The sequence below is a fragment of the Manis javanica genome, chromosome 17, assembly GCF_040802235.1.
Source record: "Manis javanica isolate MJ-LG chromosome 17, MJ_LKY, whole genome shotgun sequence".
Lineage (NCBI taxonomy): Eukaryota > Metazoa > Chordata > Mammalia > Pholidota > Manidae > Manis > Manis javanica.
Window position 1 is genome coordinate 14,478,505 of NC_133172.1, and position 23,742 is coordinate 14,502,246.

The 23,742-nt window shown below is 53.4% G+C and overlaps 1 protein-coding gene across 6 annotated transcripts in view; it reads right to left on the bottom strand.

Annotated features, from left to right (window-relative positions):
• Positions 1-23,742, bottom strand: part of PAK4 (p21 (RAC1) activated kinase 4) — a 42,594-nt gene that overhangs the window by 14,916 nt on the left and 3,936 nt on the right. For 2 of the 6 annotated variants that reach the window (XM_017657757.3, XM_037021562.2), the window contains exon 2: positions 21,110-21,345. The exons of 3 other annotated variants lie outside the window; for them this stretch is intronic. The gene's annotated coding sequence lies outside the window, so the exon portion shown is untranslated. Of the gene's footprint in view, positions 1-4,964; positions 5,189-21,109; positions 21,346-23,742 lie in introns of those variants that run through there. One more of the 6 variants, XM_017657756.3, reaches the window with a different exon arrangement.

The following is a 23,742-nucleotide window of genomic DNA, read 5'->3' on the forward strand; positions in this document are numbered from 1 at the left end:
TTCAATTTTAAAAAGTCTTTTGAATGACTTAACAAGTGGGACAGGCAGTTTCCAACCCGTTCTAGCAAAAGCTTGACATTTTCCCGTCACCCCCTGCACGTACTTGTTCTACCCTCTGGCATTCCATGAGAAAGTGGTACCCCCACACTGCCCCCTACCAAGAACAGCCCAGGGGGAAGAGGAAGACCCCTGTGTGTGAAAGCCATCTGGGGTGTGTGTCTGTAAGTCCTCATCCCCTGTCCCCAGTGCCCTCCAGGCTCTGAGTAAAGCTGTCCCTTGCAGTGGAGGGGCTGAGTCAGCCAGACCCAGGGGTGCAGGGAAAGGGCAGGGGATGTGCCCTGTTGCAGCTGTCCTTTCAGATTCACCAAGACAAAACTCTAAACCAGGAAGAGGGTTCACTGTCCCCAGCCTGCACTCAGGACTTGCAACGCCAGCTCCGGCTCACCCTTCTGCCAGAATCTTTATTACCAGCTTGGGGAAGCCCCCTCTCTGCCTCAGTTTACCTCTCACCTCCCTCGGCTGTGCTCTGACTCTAGGAGGAGTCTGCTTAGTTTCCCAGCCCCCAGAAAGCTCCTCACTGCCCCTCTTAACACCCTAGCCCAATCCCCTCTCCACACCTTTGCTCGGCGATTGCCCACCTGCATGGCCCTCCACCTTCCCCTATCCAAATCTCTCTCCAAGCCTCGCTCCCTGAACCTAGTTCCTCCAAAGTTGTCCCCAGACCCTGCCTCAAGTTTTGGGGCTGACATGTGCCCAAGCCCCCTCCTTGGCAAGCACCTACTCGGCCCACAAATGACCCCACCACACTCACACACACACCCACCAGCCATCATCGATGTCCACTCTACCACGCTGGGGCCAGGGCTGACAGCAGAGGCCAGAGGAGCCAGAAACACCTCTGCCCTTGCAGAGCGCACATTGTAGGGGGAAGGAGACAGTCAATATATGAGCTTAAGTCAGAAAAATATCTTGTAAATCAGATGATAAGTGCTGAAGAGATAAAGCAGGGATCAGGGATGAGTCGAGGGTCAGGGGAGGTTGGACTTTTCAATGAAGTAATCATGGAGGACCTCACTGAGAGGGTAACTTGAGCAGGGACCCCAGGAGGGCAGGAGAGAGAACCATGCGGGTACCTGGAGGAAGAGCGCAGGGCAGCAGGAACAGCCAGGGCAAATATCCTGAGGTAGGAACATGCTTGATGTGGTAAGACAGCAGAGGAGGCAGAGTGGATGGGGCGGGGATGGGAGGTGGTAGCAGGTGGGGGGGCACACTGTGTAGGGACACGTGGGTCACAAGTAGGACTCTGGCTTTTGCCTGAGTGAGATGGAGCCACAGGAAGGTTCTGAGCAGGACAGGGCCATGGCATGACTCAGGAGTTCACAGGCTGCCTCTGGCTGCATGTGGGGCACAGGCGTGGCGGGTGGGGCAGGAGCAGGGAGACCAGGGAGGAGGAGGATGGGACCATCCAGGGGGAGGCACGGGTGAAGACAACCAGGCTGGCGCTCTGGAGGCAAATGAAGCGGGCAGGGTCTGGGCATGTCAGAAAGGCCCAGGTGGCGGGATGTGCTGAGTGGCAGCACCGCCTTTTGTAATAGCTGGAGCATGAGCTCCGGGGGCGGGGATTCGGTCTGGTCTTGCCCATCACTGCATCCCCAGAGCCTGGCACCTGCTGGCACTTGGTTCTCTCTCTCCCAGCCCTCAGCATCACCTAACATGTTGTAGAGTTATTTGTCTGTTGTCTCCTGCTAAGTTGGTGGCTCGGCGCAGGCAGGAAACGCATTCCGACTGGATACAGCTGGATCCCAACACCCAGAGCAGTTTCCCCATCGCGGTGGTTGAGTGGACGGAGGGGACCAGTGTGTGCTTCGGCACTGACTGGTGGTCAGATCAGGCCATGCTGAACCCTCTGAAAGTTCTTGGGTGACTATGTGGGTGGAGAGTCCTCTCCCTTCCTGTTTCCCAAACCAGGAAACTGAAGCCCAGAGAAGGGAGGTCACTGTGCAGGGCACCCCAGTGTCAGGTCACAAAAGTGCCCATTCAGCCCCACAGAGAAGGCCGCCTGCTTCCCAGTGGCCTCAGCTCCAGCCAACGCCTCCACTCCAGACAAAGGACACCAGAGGTTTAAGGGACAAGGACAAGGACAGACAACTCTATTGCCAGTGACCAGAACCATGATCAGAAAGGCTGCCTAGGTTAGGAGGGAATCTGAAGAAACGTTACACAAAACTCTCCCAGAGCTTGCGCTGGGATGAAGCCCCCCACTGTGATTTAGCAAGGCCCCGCCTGGAGGGGGTGGGACACCAACCTCCGACCTTGTCTCCTCCCCTCACTTCACTCCACCATGCTGGCCTCCACCTTCTTAGTCTTGGACACATCAAGCTTGTTCCAGCCTCAGGGCCCTTGCACCTACAGTTTCTTCTGCCCAGAGCTGCATGCCTCACCTTTGCTTGATATTCAGGTCTTAGTACAAAAACCTCCCCAGAAAGGCCACTCCTGGGCACCTGACAAAATGTGCACCCCTGCTGTATATTTCTCCTGACACCACATACCTACTGCCTGTTGGGCCCCTCTCCCGGTGGACACTGGCTCCCTGAGGGCAGGGGCCTTTGTGTTGCTCTTGCTGCCCCCCTGGCACCCAGCCTAGGGCCTGGCACCCAGCAGGCGCACAGGAAATACCTGTGGGACAAAGAAGTGATGCCATTGCCAAAAGGGTGAGTCTGCCCTGAGGAGGGGCAGAGGGCAGACAGGGCCCCCAGGCCCGTCCCTCGCTACCTGCAAGTCTGACCTTGGAGCCTGAGAAGGAACTGGGGCCCAAGTAGAGCCTGAATTTGGCTCTTCAGTGAATAACCTGGTATGTGCTCCAAACACAAGGGGCGCCCCCTTGGGATCCTACACCCCCACCCCCAGGCCTTCCTCTCCACAGGGAGGCCCACCCAGCCAGATGGCCGAGGCTGGGAATTTGAGGAAGTAGCAGCAAATTTCGGCTATAGTCAAGAGGCAAATCATACAGTGGGGGATGCTGCCGGAAATCTATTAGTCCCCACAGAGGGTGAGATCCCATAGAAGACACAGATCCAGGGGTCACCATGGCCTTGGAAAGAGGGCCCGGAGCTGGCAGACAGGGGTGAGGAGAAGCGGCAATCCCTGGGGTCTGGCCAGATGTGGCACCAGCCTCCCCCACCAGGCCTTTGCAGACTGTGGCAGTACCAGGACTCAGTAGGCAGTCGGTGGTTAAGAGCAGACTGCCCAGGCTCAGAAGCCAGCTCTACCATGCCAAACTGTGTGCCCCTGAGCAAGAGAAAACCTCTCTGGGCCTCAGTGTCCCCATCTGCAAGCTGGGCATAATGATAGGCCCTCTCTCCCGGGAATGCTTGGAGGATCGAATGAGATGACATATGACAAGCGCTTAGAACAGTGCCTGTCCTCACTACAGGCTACCTGACACTCCTGCCCAGGGCAGAGGTGCCTTCCCTACTGTCTCTGTTGTCTTGCTTTCTCCAGAGTGGGGATCAGGAAGCACAACAGGCTGTCTGTCACTGAGGATGGGGCTGCCTCTCCTGCTGGAATGGGAGCTCTGGAGAAGGCAGAGCACAGCGTGGGGAGTGTGGCTGAATGAAGAGCAGGGCCTGGCCGTGCTCAGAGCCCCCAGAGGCCAGGCAGCTCCTCCGGCAGCCCCGGGCTTGGGTGCCCCCTCCCCACCTGGCCAGGGACAACAGGGCACAGACACAATGGGCACTGTTGGTGTGCCTCCCCACCGAGGTGCCCAGGGTGGGGTGGATGCCACAATAAACCTCAGAGTGTGGTGAGCCCACAGGGACTGGGGAAATCAGATTAGACTTCATTCATTCCTCCCAAGGCAGGGTAGGAAGGAAGGAAGGGTAACAGGCAGAAAAGACACTCCAGACCTCCAAGGTCCCTGGGAACCCAAGTCCTCCCCGACTGTGCAGCTCCCCACCACACATACACTCAAGCCCTGGGCACAGAAGCCTGTAGAGACGCTCCTCAGTGCCCAGGCCGTCCACAGGGGCCATGACACAGACACACAGCGCAGACATCCAGCCATACAAGCACGCATGCAGAGGCATGCACACAGTGGTTGCACAGAAAACTCTGAGCAGTCAGAACCAGTGGCGGCCACCCCAACCCCACAGGCCACGGGCACCCTAGCAGTGGGAGCCACTCAGAAGCCTGGGCACAGGAAGGGACGTCGACCCTGAGCCTCCGTTCCCACCTCTAGAATTGGGGCTCCTGAGTGTGCAGAGGAGCTGTGAGCATCAGTGGGACAATGTGGGGGAAGCCGGCTTAAAAAGGAAGCTCTCAGAATGGAAGGGCTGGGACAGTCGGGCAGCCCACAGAGAGTCCCTGATTAAGCCAGGGGCTCCCCCCACCACAAACACTGTGAAAACAGACATACCCCCAGTGACTCAGAGACCCCTGAAGGAGACTCGGGAAACACCAATGACACACACAGTACAGACCTCAGTCACTACCTCAAAACACAGGCAGACATGCACACAATCCCACGGATGCCCCACAACTGTGGGACTGACCTGGAAAGGCCTACCCCAGGACCCAGTACACACACCTAGGAACATCCCCGAGATTCAGAGACCGCGAGACCCGCACGACCCTGTCCACACGCAGTAGGTGATGAGCCCCCACAACAGACCCACGCACACACCCACGGCCAACTGCGGGGTCACCCAGTGGGGTGCGGCCCTCAGAACCATCCCATGCAAACCAGACTTGTGGAAAGCCCCAGCAGACAGACACCTGCCACCATGAACACATGGAGTCGTGGTGACCCCACCCTGGCCCCAAGATAGGTGTGGCTCCTCCACACGTGCTTATACTGGCTCCAGCAGCTTCGGTGGCTCCAGTGGCCAAGTGGCGGGACTTCCCTGCCCAGGCCTGGTGAGGCCCTCCCTCCCCTCCCTTCCTGCCTGAGGCCCAGGCCAGCTCACCTCCACCATCCTCTTCCTGCTGTCCTGGGCCACCCTTAGCGGGGTGGCCAGCAGACAGGCTTCCAGCTGCGAGAGCGGGTACTGAGGACCAGGGGGGCTTCCCTGGCCCTCAACAAGGGCACCCACTGAGGAGAGCTGGCTGGGCTCTGTGCCCAGCCTCCCTGGCAGCAGTTAGTGACGGGACGCGGCTCTGCTCTGGCAGAAGCTGTGCTGGCTGTGGCTCCAGCCCACAGAGGGAGTGAGCGCAGTGGGTGGAGGGGGAGGAGGCGGGCCGAGCCGGAGAGCTCCTGGCAGGGGGAGCGGCTCTGGGCAGACACACAGCGGCAGGGGACCCAGCCACAGCCCTTGCTCTGGCAGAGTCAGTTCCCTTAGCACACACACCCCACCTTGCTCTCCGTGCCAGGCTAGGGACCAAGAGCCAGGGAAGCGGTAGCTACGCAGCATGGGGCTGAGCACCTGAGAGGGGCTGGCAGGGCAGTTGGGTTTGAAATAAGGCTGGGGCTGGCAGGCTAGATAGAGAGATGGGGCACAGGTAGACTCTGATGTGGAGGGGTGGCTGGGGATCCAGAGCCTGCTGTATTCCCTTTTCCCTAAACTCCCCTCTCCAGCTCCATGCAGTTTGCCCATTAGGGTGAATCTGAGACTTGCAGCCAGCCCAGGAGGCAGGGGAAATCACAGCAACCCTCCCCAAGACCCTCTCTAGGTGAGGAGGGCTGAGACCTCTGCCGGCCATACAAGCTGTCTTGCTGGGATGCAACTAATCCTTCTAAAAAGAAGTGGTCCAACTTTACAGGGAACTTCCTCTGGGCCAGGCCCTGCTCTTAGCACTGACATGCATTAAGTCATTTCACCTTTCCACTGCCCTCACTGGATAGGTACTGTATCAGGATCACTTGCCACGGAGGAAACTGAGGCGCAGAGAGGTAGAGCTACTTGCCCAAGGCACCCGACGGGGAGGCCAGGCACTAGGCTTCCAAGTCGGGCATCTATCCCAGCACCCATGCCCTTCACCTGGGGCCCTATGCATCAGGCTGGCCACGAAGAACCCAATTCTAGAACTGGCAGGAAAGCTCAGAGATGGGGAATTTAGAAGGGGCCGTGCTGGCCTTGCCCCAACTCAGCCTCACGCCTCCCTCCCACTCAGATCTCCCTCCTGCAATGCCTTGGCTGGCCCAGCTCAGAGCTCCTGTGTGAAATTTATTTCTTGTATGATTGTCTGTGTCCCCCATGATGAAGGGGGTGGTCAGAGACGGGTTGGGCTGCCTGGTTTACCCCTGTTCACTCTCTGGGCCCTACCTTAGGCACCTTCTCCTCCAGGAAGTCCTCCCTGACACCAGGCTGGATCATGTACCTCTATGAGACCCCATCCCATCGCTGACCCCTCCAGGCTCCCTCAACATTCACACATTTCCTGAGCTCCTACCACAAACCAGCAGACCTGAAAGCCCCGAGAATTCAGCAGTGAAGAAACTAGACAGACTCCCTGCCTTGGGGGCTAACATCCCCGTAGGACTGCTCCCCTCCAGGGGCCCTGTGAGCAACAGGGACCAGGTTCTCAGTTCTTGCAGGTGGCTGTGGCCCAGCCCAGGGCAGGAGCCCAGTGGGAAGAACGAGCAAGTGGCCAGGCGGGCAGGTGGACAGTGGATAGAGACACCTGTGTCCCTGCCACTCCCCTGCTCTGCCATCCCCACCACAGCCAACTCCCCGAGGACTTTGTCACTTGGACCGGGAGGACCAGGAGGGCTGCACTGGCTCCAGGGCCTGGAAATCCCACGCATGCCCCTCCTGTCCAAGCCGGGGGCTCCCAGCAGGGCAGGCTGAGGGGACCCAGAGGTCCCAGATCTCAGGCCATCCCTCCCCCAGGGGGTGTAGCACCTGTCAGGCAGCCCTCTAGAGAGCAGCCAAATGGGGCAGGCTCCCAAACCTCCCCAAACCGGACAGGCTGGTTTGGACTCTGATGGGGGAGGCAGTCCTGGCCAGCCAAGGGAAACTAGGTCCCAAGGGGAGGGACAGGGGAGAGGAGAGGAGGGAGGTGGGAGGGCGCACCTCTCCTCCAGAAGTCCCACTGGAAACAAAGGAGCCTCCTGGGGACAGGCCTCAGGAGCAAGGACAGGATGGGCCAAGATCCTCTCACACTGGAGCAAGATCTTTATTAGAAAACTTTGCAAACATACCCTCAAATAGAGACTGAACCAATGAGCCCACATAAAATCCATCACTTGGATTCCCAACTATTAACAGCTTGCCATCTGGGCTTCATACCAGCTCCTTCTTCTCCTCTCCTCCTATTGGTCTCCACCTTGCTCTCTATAATGCCCACGCGTGGTTCAAAAGCCGATGGCACCAAAGGGGAAACGGCGACAGGGTGGCATCCTCCCTGCCCTGCCCCAGCTCGGCCTGGGACGCAACTTCTACCGAGGTTCCTTTTCTTCCCCTTTCTGAGAGAACCTATACATGGATACTTGAGGATGTGCACACACACACACTTGCACACTTAAAAAAGTGGCAGCACAGCACACACACACTATTCTGAACCCTGTTTTTCTCAACAGCATTCCTGAGCTCTCCTGAACTGCTGGCTCTGGCAGGAGTCTGGCAGCATCCGGTCGGGTGAGGATGCACACTCGGGACCTAGCAAGTGCTCTCCTGGGTACACAGCCAAGCAAAACAGAGCCAGCAGGCAGACACACATGGGAAGGTGCATGTGGCACAGTCTGACTTGGCTGGAGACTGGCAACAACGCAAATGCTCATCGGCAGATAATGGAGAGCAAACTCCCCTACCTGCCCCACGGGTGAGGAGAGACGGCCCACAGCTTCATGGGAAGGAACGTCAAAGTGATGTTAAACAGAAGAAGCAAAGCATGAAACAATATATCCTATGACTTGTTTAGAAAAAGTTCCAAACTGGAAAAAATGAAACACGCTGTTTAGGGATGCACAGAGAGGTGGCAAAACCAGAAGGGGACACAAGGCAGTGGCCTCAGGCGTCAGGGAGGGGCTGCCACTGGGGGTGGGCAGGGCCTGAGAAGGGTTTCTGGGGGAGCTGGCACCATCTGCTTCTGCACCTGGAGGTGGGCTATGTGGGTTTTCCCTTTAGAGTAATTGGTTATGCTATATATTCCTACTTTATGCACTTTTCAGAGTGTATGCTAACAATTTAAAATTATGATTTTATAAACAAAGGGAGAAAACGTCCTGGTGATCTTTGCGTGCCTTGACGTTTGCAAAGTGCTGCCTCGTGGCTTCAACAGCTGCACAGAAGGGCCCCAAGCCTCAAGCCAGTCCCACTGGGCCAGGTGGAGAGTTTCCAGCCTCTTGCTCTTACCAACAGTGCAGCAGTGGTAACTGTGCTGCTGGCATTTCACGGTGTGCCAGCGGGTCTGGGGGCCAAATGCCTAGAAGTGGGACTGCCGGCCAGGGCTCAGCCCTGCCAAGTTGCCCCTTGCGAGGGCTGCCCCTACTCACAGCCCAGAGTGCCACTGAACCCTGGCTGGTCACACAGGTGAGGTCCAGTTGTCTTAGCCTCTTTCATCTGCATTTTCTTTTTAGTAGCATGCACACCCTTTCACATTTATAAAGGCCACCAGAATTCCTTTTCTGCCAAGTGTCTCTTCAAAGCCTTTGCCCATTTTTCTGCGGGGCCAGGGAGACCTTTATGAACCCAACCTGACTGTGTCCCTCTCCTGCTAACACCCTACTAGGGCCTGCACAGCTAAAGCCACCTCCTCACTGGGACCCTGGCTCTTCATGCCTCTCCCGCCTCTTTTCCCCGCCTTCTCCCCAGTCACCAACTTCCTTCCTGCATTCATGGGTCCTGTCAACAGAAATCCAATGGGTGTCTGCCATGTGCTGCCGTGGGGGAGGTCCCTGCCCCGGGGTACTTCTAGTCAAGGATCACACAAATGCAATGTGACATTTCAGCCGAGCCAGGCTGGCGGAGGGTCAAGAGTATGGCGGAGCTAGGTCTGTGGAGGTCAAAGGGGCTTGAGTGGGTGTGGGGACAAGTGACAGGACTGTAGCATTGTTTCAGGCAACTGATAAAGACAGCCAGGACGGCTGGACATGGAGAGGGGGCCAGACTACAGCCATGTCTGCCCGGAAAAAGCAACCCTTGTTGGTGGGTCACATATGGGGGCTGAGGGCAAGGCAGGTGCCAAGGGCGACTTGGAACTGGGTAAGCCACAGTGCCATCTTCCACACAAGGGACCCGAGGCCCAGGCTTGAGGACAGCCTGATTTGGAGAAAGATGAAGAAAGTGGGAGGATCTGCTCTCCCTGCTATTCAGGAGATAGGGAGCTGCAGTAATGAGGACAGTGTGGATAAATGCATGGATCAGTGAGCAGAACAGAGCACCCAGCAACAGACCCACACAAGTACACCCACCTGGCTTTTAAAACACTGATTTCTTCATTGTGGTGAAATATACTTATGTTAACCATTTGTAGAGCATGTAATTCAGTGGCATTAAATACATGCACACTGTGGGGTAACCATCATCACCATCTATACCCAAAACTTCCTCATCATCCCCAACGAAACCCCTGTACCCATTAAACAACAGTTCCCCATTCCTTCCCCCAAGTCCCTGGTAACCTCTATTCTATTTCCTGTCTTTATGAATTTGCTTATTCTAGGTACCTCATGTAAGTGGAATCTTACAGTATTTCTCCTATGCCTGGCTTAATTCACTAAACATAATGTTTTCAAGGCCCATCCACATTGCAGCATTTATCAGAATTCCATTCCTTTTTTACAGGTGAATAATATTCCACCATGCATATACCACATTTTGGGTATCCATTCATCTGTTGATATTTGGGTTGCTTCCATCTTTTAGCTACTGTGACTAATGCAACTAGGAACATGTGTGTGCACAAACCTGTTCAAGTCTCTGTTTTCAGTTCTTTTGGATGTACACCTATGAGTAGAATTGCTGGGTCATATGGTCATTCTACTATTTGGAATGATTTGGAGAAAGATGGTTCTTTTGAGAAACTACCAAACTGTTTCCACAGCTGCTGCACCATTGTACAGTCCCACCAGCAATGCACGAGGGGTTCAATTTCTCTACAGCCTCACTAATACCTGTTATCTTCCACTTTATTGATAATAGCCATCCTGGTAGGTGTGAAGTGGTATCTTCATTGTAGTAATTTACTTTCTTTTGACCAAGAAGCACAAGCAGCCCGATGGAGGAAGGACAGCATTTCCTACAAACAGTGCTGCAACAAATGGACTTCCAACCACACAAAAAATAAGCCTTGATCTAAGCTTCACACTTTGCACAAACATTGACTCATGACTGATCACAGACTTAAATGCAAAATGTAAAAACTGTAAGACTTTTAGAAAACAAATCTTCAGGATGTAGGCCTAGGCACAGAGTTCAGAGACTTGACACCAAAAGCATGATCCATGAAGAGAAATATTAATAAAGTAGACTTCATCAAAATTAAAAACTTTTATACCACAAAAGTCCATGCAAAGAGGGAAAAAAGCAATTTGCAAACCACAAATCTGACAAAGGACTAATGTCTAAAACAAATAAAAATCTTAAAACTCAACAGGACAAAAAAACATATAATCCAAACAGGAAACAGGCAGAAGACATGAAGAGACATTTCACCAAAGAGGATACACAGATGGCAGAGAAGCACATGGAAGGATGTTTAACATCATTAGCCATTCAAGAAATGCAAATTAAAGCCACAATGAGTTATCATTATGTGCCTCTTAGAACAGCTAAAATAAAAAAGAGTGACACCACCAAGTGCTGGTGAGGATGCTGAGAAACTGGACCACTCTTACAGTGCTGGTGGAAATGTATAATGGTACAGCCACCCTGGAGAACAGTTCGGCAGTTTCTTTAAACATGCAACTACCATACTATCTAGTAACTGCAATTCTGGGTATTTGTCCCAAAGAAACAACAATTTATGTTCACACAAAAACCTGTATATGAGTTTTTATGGCAGTTTTATTTGTAATAGCCAAAAACTGGAACCAACCCAGATGTCTTTGTTTTAGTTAAACTAACTGCAGTATAGCCTTATCATGGAATACTATTCAGCAATGAAAAGGAACGAACTATTGACACAGGCAACAACCTGGATGAATCAGTGAAAAAAGGCAAAGCTCAAAAGTTTACATATGTATGATTCCATTTCTATAACATTCTTTTTTTTCCAAAGGCCAGAGGGGGGATGTAGCTATTAGAAGGGATCTTTGTGAAGGAATTGTTTGTATCATGACTATATTAATCTTAATATCCTGGTTGTAGCCTTGTTACTAACTATAATTTTGAAGATGTTACCACTGGGTAAATTGGGTAAAGGGCACAGGGACTCTCTCTGTGTTATTTCTTACAAATGCAAGTGAATCTACAATTATCTCAAAGTAAAACTTTAATTAAAAATATTAAAAACAATAAAAATGCAAGACCCTTTCCTGCCTTTTAGCCTTTGAACATGCCATTAGTTCTCCTTTGAACACCCTTCTATGTATCTACTTCTGTTTCAGCCCTCAGCTCATATGTTTCCCCCTCCAGGAGGCCTTCCTTGATTTCCTAGGCTAGAGCCAGGGCCTCCCAGTTCTCTGGGTTTCTGCCCCACAGCTGTGACACTGGCCTGTGTTTTTTCTAAGGTCACTTTGGGCTGTGACTGCCTGGTGCTACATCTGTCTCCATCAAGTGCCATGAGGGCAGGGCCTTGGGCTAACAGGTCACCAGTCTATCCCAGGCATCAGCCAGCACAGAGCTGGTCTCAGAGGAGGTACACAGTGACTATCTACCAAACGAGTTAAGTGAATGGTAATAATGACAATAATTCTATACCTACACTCATTATGAGGCTTCTTATGTGCCAGCTCTCTTTTGAGTGCTTTACATGGATGAAATAACCTTTACACAATCCCACTTTACAAATGGGGAAACTGAGGCTGATGGGGGTTGAAGGGGTGCTGCCATATGCCCATGGTCACCCTGCTAATAGGTGGCAGAGTCAGTGGCAAACCTAGTCTTCTGGACCCAGTCTTTGACAGCAAGCCATCTCCACCCCAGAGGGCCTCTCCATGAAAGGCTGGATGAGACTGGCTAAGGGCCCTCAGGGGAGGAGGGGGGAGGGGGCAGGGGGCGCAGGGGAAAAGAAGAGGCCCTCTGCCCCCAGTCCATTCCATGTGTGTGTCGGGCCGGGGGGTGGTGTCTCGCCTTTCTCCAAGGAAGGCCCCTCTAAGGAACACACAGCCCCAGAATGGTACCAGGGCCCCCTTCATCCCTCACAGGTGCTCAGGGAAGGCCCCTCACACGTGTAGGGCCTGCTACTGAATCCCATGTGGCAACCTGGGGAACTAGCAGTGCCTGCGCAGGAAATGCCCACTTTCACTTGAAGCAGTGGTTTCAAACCTGACTGGAGCACGGAGGTGGGTGGGGGCTGCGGGCCTGGGGTGAGAGGGGCCCCAGAGCACCCTCCTGAGGCCCCACCAAAGCAGGGATGCTTTCCTCTGGCTGTGGGGTGAGGGGCACTCTGACCTGTGCTAGGGAACATCCCTATTGGTGCAGAACTTCATTTATACACCCAGAGAAATCTCAAGAGCAAAATACTGAGGCCAAGCTGCAGCCAAGTGCTGGCGATCTGGTACCATTTACATACAGTTCAAAAAGCTGCAAAACAATCTAGGGTACTGTGTAGGGAGGCAATGGGGACCACAGTGAGGCCGGAGTACCTGGGCGGGGGGCACCCAGGGGCCTTATCTGTGGCAAAGGTGTTTCCTCTTGCAGCGGGGCAGGGGGCAGTGGGCCCAGGGGGATCCATCAGATCATTCTCTCTTCTCTTGGGGGCATCTGAAATCTTTGGAAATTCACAAAAGATGAGGCAACAAGCGAAAGGAAAAGAGGGCTGAGAGTATCTGCTGATGCTGGAGAGAGCACGCGAAGGAGGGGATCTGAGGGCACTGGCAGTGCTGTCTTCTTGCACAGACGGGCATATGCTTTACAGCTACTCATTAAACCGGGCTGGGAGGTTTTATGCACCTTTCTCTACAAGTGTCATATTTTACACTCCCATGCAGAAAACACCAGGGACAGCAAATCTGAAAGCTGGAAGCTTCCTCCATACATGCATGTGCATATAATCTCTCTCTTTCTCTAACACACACACGTGCACGCCTGTGTGTGCCCCCACAAGCTGTAACTTCTACCCTAATCAGAGCAGCAGGCCTCCTTGGCCCCTTGCAGTTCTTGGCCTGTTTCCTGCAAGGAAGACAAAGGCCTGGAAGCAGTCAGCCTGAAGGCCCTCAGAAGGCCCTCAGACTAGGCTCCAATGCCCAGGTCTCTCCATGTCCCAGACACCGTTGTCCTGCGGACACATTCCCTTGGGAACCTTTCTGGCCATGGAACACACCTATCCGTGGCATTCCTGCCCTGCCCTGCCCTGCCCTAGTCACCACAGCTGGTCACACAGAGAGGAGGAATTATTTAAAATTTGGCAAAATGTCCCTACACAGGGACAGCTTCTGGCTGTACTGGAGACACCATGGGATGACAGGCCAGCTGCGAACAGGATACTCCCTTAACAGGATCCTAGTCATGCATGAGCACCATGCTAGTGTAAAACAAGGCAGTGAGCAGGGTGCTGTTTGCTGTTAACACCCACATGTCATAGAGGAAAGTGAGGCTCAGAGAGGAGAGGTCACACAGCATGTATGGTAATGAGGATTCTACAGCAGGTGTGACCCAGGCCACGGTCCATTCACTTAACCATGTTTCACTGTTTCATTCATTCATGCACTCAATAGTTCTTTTTTCACACCCTGTGTGTGCCTGGCACCGTTTTAGGCACTGGAGATAAATGAGTGAATAAGCAGTCCCTCCATCCTGGAGCTGACTAGTGGGTGAGATAAGACAATACACAAAAGAAAAGTATGCAAAAAGTGGGAGAGGGGACAGGGAGCACTGTCAGGGAGCTCTCTGAGGCAGACGGCATTTGAGCAAGACCAGAGGGAAGTGAGGAAGCCACAGGGGCATCAAGCGAAGAGCATTCATAGTAGAGGGAACAGCCACTGCAAAGGCCCAAGCACTGGACCTCACCTTCTATATTCCAGAATGTGCAAGGAGGCCAGCGTGGCAGGGAGGGAAGAAGAGAGGGTAGGCTGGTGCAGCTGAGGTCAGAGATCTACACTAAAGGCAGAAGAGCAGACACCAGAGTACAAGCTACACGCTATGCACCGCGCCCTTTCTGCACGGTCTCCCTGAGTCCTGACCACGGCCCGCCAAGGGCGACAGAGCCCCACCACATAGCCTCTCCATTACAGAGGAGGAAGCAGGCCGGGATGGGCAAGCTTCCCAGGGTGGCCCAGCTGGCTAAGAGCAGAGCAGGGGCAGGAGCCCAGCTCCATCCTGCAAGCTTAGGCACCAGGCCCGGCTGAAGGGAGCAGAGTCAAGCATGGGGGTGGGTGGTCAGGTAGGGCTCCCAGCGGGGAACCTGCGTCCCACCAAAGCAGGAGCCCAAAGCCGAGCATTTATGACAACAGTTCCCTGGAGGCTGGAGGCTACACCAGCCCCTTGCTCCCAGGCCCCGGAAGTTCCGGAACCTCAGTCCCTCGGGTGCCCCTGCCCTACTCTGTTGTCTGGGTACCAGCCTTACTAGGAGTGACAGATGGATTTTTTTTTTTCAATTTACTCATTTTTTAAAAACTTAATTAAATTTACTTTAAAAGTCACCCCAGCTGCTAATGTTGACTTCATGTTCATATATAGCAGCACCTATGAAAGAAACAGAACCTGAATATAATCCAGCCTTTAGACCAAAGTCCAATTTACAAGGAGCACAGGGTACAGAGGAACATGTTAAATGACACACAGGATGCACTGGCCAGGTCCACACTGTGGGAAACTCTAGGACAAAGGTCCAGGGTTTCTGCTGGACTGGCAACCCAAACAACAGCCCACAAACGCGCCGGAGGGGGGAATCCTCTAGAGGAGACACAAAGGGCCTAGCAACCAAACGCAAAGAAAGCACAGCCCCTACCTGGATTCCAGATCAAACAGACTCTTTGACAAAATGATGATAAGAAAGTGGAGAAATGTGAGGATATTAGGGAATCACTGGTTCTTTTTCTCCTGTGACAACAGTATTGTGTGTGTGTGTTTTTTAGACTCCTTATCCCTTTTGAGAGAAAAACCTGAAATATTTATGGCAAAAATACATGTTATTTGGGAATTGCTTTAAGTAATCAGAGAGATGGGGGGTTGGGTACAGGTGAAAAAGCCTGGACAGGACTGGTAACTGCTGAAGCCAGTGATGGGGACATGGGGAGGGCATTAGACCATTTTTTCTGAGCTTGTGTGAACACTTCCATTATATAAAGGTTTTAAACATTTTACAAATGTTACTAATCATAACAGCCAAGAATTATGGATCACTCACCCTGTGCTTCTTAATTACTAAATCCAAACACATATCCTGCCCCTAATAACTGTAACAGGGATGGCGCAATAGTACCCATAATGACATAATGATGACGGCCCTGCACTGGGTGTCACACAGGCACGCCACTCATTTAATCTTCATAGCTACCCTGGGAGGCAGCAAGAATCAACCCAGAGATACCTGGGTCTCAGGGTCTGGCCTAAGTTCCCACAGGAAGCTCTGCTGGAGCCAGGAGAGGCCCAAGCGGGAGCTGCCCAAGCCCCTGCCCGGAGGGGGTGGACAGAGGAAACCAGGGCACATGGGCCCACATGCCCATCAAATAATAATGGTTCCTGCTATGCCATATTCACATCTTAGCATAAACCTTTGCTGAAATTAAACCACTGGTCTCCCCACAGGAGCCTGAGATGGTAATTGGCAACAGATAACACCAGATTTGGGGCCCATGGAAGGATCTGGGGTCATGGATCCATCAGGGTCTGCCCGTCGGGCCAGTCCTCCCCGCAAGGTTGCTGAGCTGGCTCCAGGACCTCCTGGCCATCAGTGGGATGTGTGCCTGGGTGCCAGGAGCAAGAGAGGGTGGCAAGGTGACACCAACATCCTTCCCATCCTTGTCCTGGGCCTGTAGACACCATCTCTCCTCTGTGGCTTCAGCAGGATCTGAACAGGGAAGCCAGGGAGGTTTCTGCCAGGGGAAGGGAGAAGCAGAAATTGAGGGCAGAGATGGAGGGAAAGCGAGGAGAAGAGAAGAGGGGACACAGAGATGTCTGCCCAGGCAGAGGCCTAGAGGGCCTGGGGACAGGAAGATAGGACGGTGACGGAAGCTGCTCCCCAAGCCACGCAAGCCTTCTCTGGGCCTCAGTGACTTGTCTGTAACATGGGAGTAATAATCATTATCTTCCTATAGTGTGGTGGTGGGGGTGACATGATTTAATCACACCACATCAGAAAGCCCAGAAAAGTACCCCAAACACCACAAAGCAAATACATGTTTGCTATTGTTTCTGTAGGCCAGTGGCTCTCGTTCCAGCTCAGAGTCACACTAGAGTCAGCTGGGAGCTTAGGGAAAAAATCAACCCCATTGTTGAGGACAGTCAGAGATTGGGGGTCAAAGGGTTTGGGTTTGGGCCCTTGCACCAATGCCCCCACCAAGTGATTCCAGAGAGCAGCTGGGGTGAGCACGAGATTGGGGGTGGGTAGGAGCTGGACACACAGTCCCAGGCCTGAGGCCCTGGCGGGGTGTAAACAGCAGCAGACTATGGAGTAGGGGCATGGAAAAGGAAGGGGAGGGATGGGGGCAGTGCTCAGGAGGCCCCGCTGCTTGCCCACCCTCTCCCACCTTGGGCCACTGGAAATCTGGGGCTGGGAGTCTGGGCGGCTGACGAATGCAAGGAATGAAGCCAGACCTGGCACAGCCATCGCCAGGTCCCCTCCTCCTTCAGAAGCCTCCAGGAGCTATCCTCAGTCAGGTCCAGCCAGCGGCCTGCCCAGGAAGGCCTCAGCCATGGCTGTCCTCCAGCCCTGAACACCTACTCCCAGCCTTCTCCTCAGAGCACCAGTCCTGAACCCCTTCTCTTGGGTCCCCAGCAACTCAAACACTGGACCACAGAGCCCAGGCCGGGCATCCCTGTCACAAAGCACTTATCAGTGGTGGAATGAGTGATCTGGACAGTGGCAAGTTGCTGGCAGAGCTTATCACCTGCTCTGGAGGGCTGGAGAGGCCTGAGAAGGCTTCCCAGAGGTGGTGACCTTTAGGCCAAGCTGCAAAGAATGCATGAAGCGAGAGCACTAAACACAGGTCAGTGAGCTGAAGTGCTGCAGGCAAGCAGAAGGGGGGACCAGTGGAAGGAAGGGTCCTGGCCCCCTTGGCAGTTAGTGGGAGCCATGAAGGGTTTTAGGCAGGGACAGGACCTGCTCTCACCTCATCTGCTGTGCTCCACCTCATTCTCTCACAAGGTTGGAGGACCCCAGCTGCCCTACTGGAGGGTGCAGGGTATCCCCAGGTCCTGCAACCCCACAGGGTAGGGCTGGGTCCACCTCCTTCCTACCATGCTGAGGAGACCCCACCAGAGCTGCTTCCCCACATCCCTCAACCTGTTCCCCGATAATTAAACCATAAGCTGATTAGTCAAGGAAAACCCTTAATTAGCCCTTGAGATCATTCAGAACAATTACAGCCTCCTCTCCAGGCGCCCTGCCTGCCCTCTGCAGGGGCCCAGGGCAGTGTCAGGAGGAAGCAGGGAATGGGGGAGATGGGCGATTAAAGCTGCTGTGAGAGCCTCACCCAGCAAGGCCAAACCAGGCAGCCAGACAACTCGCCACAGACTCCTCCTGCCATGTCATGAAGTACCTCGGAAAAAGCGCAACAAGAGGTGGACAAGGACTGTGTTAGAAAAGTATGACACTTTCCTGCGACATCAGAGAGACATACCACATTCATGGATCGGGAGACTCAATGTCATGTCTCTGCATGGGTGACAAGACGCTTATCTAATATTTAAATGGAATTGTAAAAAGCCAAGAATGGCCAAGACATGCTTGAAGGAGAACAAGTAGGAAGGCTTGCTCTCCCTGCAATCAAGGCTTACAAACTAGAGAAATAAGGACTGTGCTGTACTGAGGCAAGCGTAGGCAAACAGCAAGGGAAAGGAAGAGAGAATCCAGAAACAGACCCACTGACACAGAAACATGATTCATAACGGTGGCAGGGGAGAAAAGTCAGTTCTTAATAAATGGTACTTGGATGACCAGGGAGCCAGGTGGAAAATATGAAACTGGATGCCAGCCTCACACCACACACACACACACACACACACACACACACACAAATTCCAGAACAAATAAAGACTAAATGGGAGAAATAGAACTATAAAGCTGTAAAGGAAATGAGAGATAAGCTTGGCTACATTAACATTTAGTGCTTCTGTTCATCAAAAGATACAATAAAAAAAAGTGAAAAGACAAGCCAAACTGGGAGAAGTGTAACATCTTAGAAACAAAGGCTCTCATCCAGAATCTAGAATTTAACTCCAAGACATAAAAAATAAAAATGATGTCTGCATTTTTATGCAGGAAAAATAGGCAAGTGACTGAAACGGGCACTTGACAGGAGAGGAGCTCCAGACCTCTGAGGAACCGGTGAGAAGCTGCGCCACCCGACTGGCCACCAGGTGTAAATAAGATCAGCACCAGCTCCAACGATGGGCCAGGGCTCCCCAACGGTACTACCCTAGCTCTTCTCAACTGTGAAATGGGTCGAATGGTTGTAGAAGTCTCCTGGGAGTGATTCCATAAAGGACTGGGCAGAAGCGTGGGAGCACTGGGGAGGCCCCACACCTGGTGCTTGCAAACCCTCAATTGGTTTTCCCTATTAATCGGCCTAAAGAGTAAGGATTCCCCAGGCCCAAGGTCATTTCAGGCATTCTCCAGCCTCTGAGCAGGGGTGTCCCAGCAGGCTGAGTCCAAGAGACAGGCTCCCAGTGAGCAGCAATTTGGTTCTGGCAGTGAGACCAACCACAGTGACCCTAGAGGCCACAGAGAGCCAAGCAGTCCACAGTATTTGTGGGAGACTAAATACAATCATATCCACACTTATATGCCAGGCATTGGGTAAGAATGTTAGGAGTGGAATTTTGGAGACACCCTAGCCTCCATCTAGAGAAGAAACTGAGACAAGAAGAGTGGCTGTCAAACTTGAATCCAGACTGGCAGAGAACTGACACTGGTGTTGGTCTTTTGTCTATTCCTCAGAGGCCCCTCGCACTGTCCTGCCTGTGAGCTCTGCTCGGGCAGCTGCCAGCCTCAGTGCCCGCAGAACTCCTCCTCCCTCAGCTACTTCCAGTGGCACTTCCTCCTCAGGACAGCCTGCCCTGTACTCCACACCCAAGGCAGATCCCCCATCATGAACTCTGCAGATTACAGTTCATCATTCATTCATTCATTCATTCATCCACTCACATTCACATGCAGTCTGCCAGTGTTTATCACGTGACCACTATACATGAAGCTGAGGGCAGAGCAAGGGTACAGTACGGATCCTCTCCCTGCCCTGAAGCTAAGCTATGGGGGAGGACAATACACCAACAGACCCACACATCATGATGTAATATAAGTAGCAATGATGAGTGCTAGAGAGACAACCAGGCACGGGAAGGTGGGGAGAGAGGGTGATAGGTCACAGAGGAGCTGCCGGAGCAAAAGGCCCTGAGGCAGGAGCAGCATGGAATGTTCCAGCAGCAGTGCAGCAGGTGAGGAGTGAGGGCAGCAGAAAGCTGGGCCTTGGAGGCTTTTCCTGAGAGAGATGAAGCCAAAGCAGGGCAGGGACGTGATCTGACCCTGGCTCCCTCTTGTTTCATGTGGGGACAGACTGTGAGGAAGAGGGGGAGGAAGGAGTGAGGATGATGCCAGAATGGTTCAGGTGGGAGGTGAGGGCGGCTCGGGCTAGCGGGTGACCATGAAGAAGAGGGAAAGGTGCCAGGTGAAGGCCGAGCAATTGGGCCCTCCTGACACCATGCATGTGGAGTGATCAGGACGAGCAGGTTCTTGGTCCAGTCAAGAGGACGGACGCGGTGCCCGATAACAAGACAGGTCACTGGGGGAGGATGCGGGCTTGGGAGGCTGGCTTATTTTACCTGTCTGCGTGTCCCTCTTCTGTCAAGGTCTGTGTCCCCAGCCAGACTGAGCACAGTGAGGGCCACCTGTTGTGCTCACCTCTGGGTCCCATGGCCCCTACACAGGGCTGACCAAGGAAATTGCACTTGACTCTGACAGGTGAGAGCTGGCACAGCCAGGAAGACCAGGAGAGGCAAATAACAAGAAGGACTTACCTCAGTAGCAACGAGCACCCGTTACTTTTCCAGTAGAACACAATGTATCGTGCTCCATGGTCAGTAAAAAAGTTTGACAGACCAGGTAATAGGAGAATGTGGAGCAGCTGCTGGGCCTGTACACAGGCACTACACTCTGGGAAGCCGCATGGTGGTGTCCTCCCAAGATGACAATACCTTCTGACCCAAGCAACACAGCCTGGACCTCTTTCTGGAGAAATGTGTGCACGCATGGCCCGGAAGGTGCGTTCACGGAGGGCATCCACACCTGCTTCCTACCGGGGTGTGATCAAGAGGAAGTGGGGGGGGCTTCCAAGGTCCAGCGCTCTCCCTTCACCTAGGTGTGATGAACAGCTGCTCACCTTATCATTACATGTTAAACTAAGAGTGAACTTAACACACTTTTCTGTAGGCACCTTATACTTTACAATTACTAAGGGTTTAAAGCATAGTGGGATTATAAACATACATAATGTACACAAATACACAGCATTTCAGAGTCAAATGATCTGAGGCCAGGTCGCTGTGGAGGATCTGGAACAAGGGAGGATGGGACAGTGGAGCCCCTGTAGGCAGCAGAGGAGGGGACCCTAGGGAGAGAGGGGTCAGTCACCTGGGGATGAGACAGAAGAGCCCTGCCCTCCACAATGCCCTCCTCTCCCCGTGCCAGGAACTGACCAGGAGGGAGGCAGGAGGCCCGGGATGACAGCCCAGGTCCCACTACTTCCCACTGTGTGGGAGTGGCTGAAACCAGCCTGGGGAAGCCAGCCCGAAACCGCAGCACAAAGCCGCTTTATCAGGAGCTTCCAGGGCCTGCCCAGGCACCTGGGGGTGGGAGCAAGGAGGGCCTGGGAGGGAGGCACTCTGCATGGGACCCTGCCTGGGGCACCCACCTGTCAAGGTGTGCCCCTCCAAAGCTCCACTCCGGCCTGCAGCCTGGAATGAAGACACAGCAGAGGAGGGCCCGGGGGAGAGCCTTCTAATTCCCGGGGCTCAGTTGCGGGGCTGGCAGAGGTAGTGTGCCATAGTGGTTAGGAGCCAGACTAGGCAGTCAGCCGCATGGGGCCAAAGCCCAGCCCTGCTGGCTCTGTGACACCACGCAAGACTCCCAGGTTCTCAGTTTCCTCCCCTATAAAAGAATAATAATAACACCATGATTTGGAAGGACGTGTTTCGCAGACCCAAGAAGTTAGTCCACAGAAAGCACTCAGAACTAACTGTTAATACTAATAATACAGAGTAATACTGTGAGCACAAATCCCAGCAGCTAACAGTCTGTGCTCTTACTACACATTTTGCTGTATGGACTATACATTTACATCCTCAAAGCAACCCTAATAGGAGGTACCAAGGCACAGAGAGATGAAGTGACTTGCCTGGGATCACACAGCGAGTAGTGGCACCAGAGTCCCATGCTCTCAACCTCCACTGGGTCACACGTTAAGAGCTCCAGATTGGAGCCAAGGAGGCCTCAGCTGGAGTTCTCAATGTGCCATTTACTTGCTATGTGGCTTTCAGCCTGTGCCTCAGTTTCCCCTTCTCAGGAAAAGTAAAAATAGTGCAAATAAGACAGCTCCCAGAAAAGGAGGCCCAGATGGCTTTCAACAAACACAAAGACACTCCACCTCTCATACTAAAATCAGAACCACCAGGAGGGCCGTTTGACCTATCTGACTGGTAAAGGTGGAGGCATCAGATAACATCCCGTCCACCAGCCAGCAAACTCAGAAACCTAGGAGCCCTTAGATACTGGGAGGTGGAGGGCACATAAAGGGGCACCCCTGCTCAGGCAGGCCCGAACGCTCCTGGCAGAGATGCTGGGCACGCAGCTCGGAGCCCCAGGCCCACCTCCAGAGGGGCATCCAGAGGAGCACTCACACGGGGGTGCAGCCCTGTCTGGAGGAGAGAAGACCAGGAAGGCCTGGACGGCCACTGGCAGGGACACACGCGTGCCAGGGAACATTAGCCAGCCGCAGAAAGCACGAGGACGCACTCTATGCCTGACACAGAACTTAAGAGTGAAAAGTGCCAGGGGCAGGACAGAACACAAACACGGGAAGTCGGCTCCACTGGGGAAAAACAAAAGTGGGGGAGAACCAACGCAGGAACAAATCTCAAGAAAGAAATGAAACTGGGAACAATGGCCATGTCTGAGAAGGGGACCAACAGCCAGGGTGGGATACCCTTCTGTGCTATGCATGGTTTTTCTATTATTATTTAGGGGAATAGGTAATACATGCACACTGAGCAAAAATATGTCTTCTTACAAAATTAATAAAGTGCAAGCAAAGAGAAATGAGGTTAATAACACCTCCTCTGGGTCTCTGGGCAGAGCCACTGTGACGATGCTCGTAAAGCACACAGCGGGCATCTGGCATTGTGGGGGAGGGGGGTTAGTACCAAATCACTAGAGGCTGGGGGCAGGCAGGAGGAGGCTGCAGCCCAGAGGGGAAAGTGTGCAAGGGGATGGGAATTATTAGGGTTACTGAATCCAATACTCAGTGCGAGCTTCCTGTGTATCAGGCAATGTGCTAAGCACCTCAGCATGATATCCTCCACTGCTCCCTCCCAACAGCCTGGTTAACAGCTGAGGAACATGACGGGGAGCCTCAGACTCTTTCCCAGGGGTCCCCAGTTAGGGGGTCAGGGACCTGTGTGGACTGTGTGGCCCTGGAAGGGAAATTGCCATTGCGCCTGAGAACAGCAGCAGATCACCTCCCACCCTGGGGAAGGGCAGGGCAGGACCAGAGGGCCCCAGGAGACAGGTTGTAGTGAGTGGTGGCTTATGTCGCATCTGCCACAGCTGCCTCCGCTGGGACCTGAGAAAACTCCCCTTCTGACCCTCCTCGTCCCCCACCCCTACCTTCCTGTGGGTCATCGCAGCTGGCAGACAATAAGCCTCAGCCCCGGATGGGTGGCTGGGGCGGGAAGGGTCCCATTTTCCTGGCCGTGATTTGGAAGGAGACTGCTTCCTGCCGGCAGCATCTGTGGGCGCCTGGCTCGGGTGATGGGAGAAACAGCTGCTGGGGACACCCGACCAGTGTCTGGCCAGGAAGTCTGGCTCACTGTGAGCCAGCAGGACAAGGAGGGGCAAGGCAGTGGAGAAGAAAGGGAAAGGGGTTGTGGGGGACCCGGAAGGAGGTAAGGTCCCCAAGTCCAGAAACTGCCCAGGTTGAACAAGATGTTTCCACCTAAAGGGGAGCCTGCTAAGAATCAACTGGACAGGAAGTGCCTTGTCTTATCAAAACCGCTTCCAGATCACTGGAGTACAGCCACAACGAACTGAGACCCTGGAATCGGAAGGCCTGCCTTCAAGTCCTGCCTCTGCAACTTGCCTGCTGTGAGACTTTAGGCAAGTCACACATCTTTCTGGGTCTGTTTTCTCATCTCTAAAATGGGGATGATAACAGTAACTACCTGGTGGGTTGTTGTGAAGATCAAATGAGTTAATATGGATAAGGTGCTCACAATCTTGCCCAGCCCATAGGTCCCTCCTCCATCATCTCCACCTTTGTCCCTTCCACCT